Consider the following 2,126-nt stretch of genomic DNA (forward strand, 5'->3'; position numbering starts at 1 on the left):
TGGTTATTCCTTCTTTTGATCATCCATTAGGGAGGCAACACAATAATATGCTTTGCTTGCTATGTGTGAACTGAATAACAAATGCACACAACTAGTCCCTGAGAGATTTTTTCTTTCACATTCGGTAATTTTTAATTTTCTAACAGACAATTTACATAACTCACCACCCCTTCCTTTACGTTAGTGTGACAATTTTCCATAATATACCACTTAAAGAGAAGCTTTGGTCAAGAGTGGAAAATCACTGCTGCTTTTAAAAACCTGACACTTTCACCAATTATATTCAAACAAAAGCACACACAATTTATGCATGCTGTGTACTCAGTGTTTCCTTGCAACTGGCTTTCCTCCCATCATGCAAATGACAGAGCTCTTGTCAATCATTTTGTCATGCTAGATCCCAGAGGTTCATTTAGCTTCACATTATTCAAAGGCCCTATATAGAAAACTCTCAACTTGTCATAGCCACATCGATGCCAGTTCTACAAAGTTTGTGTGGTCTTGCTTGACCACCTCATAAATAAAACACTTGAGTGATGCTATTCTGGTACAGCATCTCCAAGGCTTGTAGTATGGTTCTCGTTTATGGCCCCTCTTGTCCCATTTTTGCAGAAGGTTTCATGGTGCTGGCTGCTGTCTTGGAATGTCTAGTTTGGATACAAAGATCAAGCAGCTGCGGTCATCATAGTTAAAGAGCACTGGGCAACAGTCATGGCCAGCAGCTATGACACTATTCTTGGAGACAAATGATGCATACAGAAATGTCATGAATTCCATTTTCAGAGTTGAAAACTGCATGGTTTATGAGGCATCAGCAATGGACATGGTGCTGTTGTGGCTTGCCCAGGCAAGGTGGCTCCCACTGGCAGAGAAGCTGACCCTCTGGACCCAGTCACCAGTGCCACCAAAACTAAAGTCTGGCATCAGCTGACCAAAAGGCATCCTGCTGCCCTATGGTGTACAGGCTGGTTTTCATCCACTTCTTTAATGTAAGCAGAAAATACTCTGCATTTGAAGTTGCATAATCCTGCTGTCAGCAAAACAATGCTGAGCTGAGGACCATGGAATGAATAGGCTTTTTAATGTGCTTGCTTACCCACCAATCATTTTATGACACAAAGTACCAAACAGAAATGAGTAGTGCTCTACTTCCCACAGCAAATTTGTTCTTTAGGGTGGACCACTTCAGAAAAGTGGCTGCATGACTAATTCTTAGGATCATCAGGTTGGCTTCCAGACATTTTTCTGACTCCAGGTATAGACATTGAGGTCTGCCCCACAAGTGATGATACAGTTGCTCTAGGGAGCTGTTCTGCTGAAATGCAATATACCAGAAATGGGCTGACTTTTAAGAATGGGGATTATGTTTACAGGCTTACAGTTCTGAGGCATTGAAAATTTACAAATCAAGGCATCAACAGGCAATCCAGTGATCCTGGACTCCTCAGTCAGATGGCAAGGCACATGGCGGCACCTGCTGGTCCTTACTCCTGGATTTCATTTTGTTTCAGCTTCTAGCTGCTCCATCTATGGCTTTCTTTCTGAGCTTTTTTGTCTATCTCTGACTTCTGTGTCTGAATTTCATCCTCCTATAAAGTTCTCCAATAAAAGATTTAAGATCCACCTGGGACAAGCCTCAACTGAAATTCCCTAATCAAAAGGTCTCACCCACAACAGAATTACACTTACAAGAATGGATTAGCTTTAGGAACATGATCTTTTCTGGGATCCATTCAACTTCAAAGTACCACAGGAGCCCAATCAATACCTGTGATGTATCCCATTGTACTCCTTGAGTTCATGAGCTGTCACCCACTGGCTCCCATTCTTATAGATATGGACTTCATAGTTATTGAGGTTAAGGGCAATCTAGATTACAATCCCTGGTTCAGGCATGAATAGTGATTGGCTCTGGTAAAAACTGGATGCAGAAGCGACATTATTATTAGTGTCCTTCAAAGGGTAAGAAGCGGGTTGAGGCAGAAGGGACAGGCTTGGAGTGGAGAATTCACAGAATTTGGCCAGTAAACATGAACAGGCTTGGATTCACCAATGGATTTTGAAAAAAGTAGCATGATTAGTCATTGATCATGATACATCTCACTATTATTTAGATAGTGACTTGT

The 2,126-nt window shown here is 41.7% G+C and overlaps 1 pseudogene; it reads right to left on the bottom strand.

Annotated features, from left to right (window-relative positions):
- Positions 1-618: 618 nt before the first annotated feature.
- Positions 619-1,896, bottom strand: LOC119526710 (annotated as a pseudogene).
- Positions 1,897-2,126: the final 230 nt, after the last annotated feature.

The sequence above is a fragment of the Choloepus didactylus genome, chromosome 1 (assembly GCF_015220235.1).
Source record: "Choloepus didactylus isolate mChoDid1 chromosome 1, mChoDid1.pri, whole genome shotgun sequence".
Taxonomy (NCBI): Eukaryota; Metazoa; Chordata; class Mammalia; order Pilosa; family Megalonychidae; genus Choloepus; species Choloepus didactylus.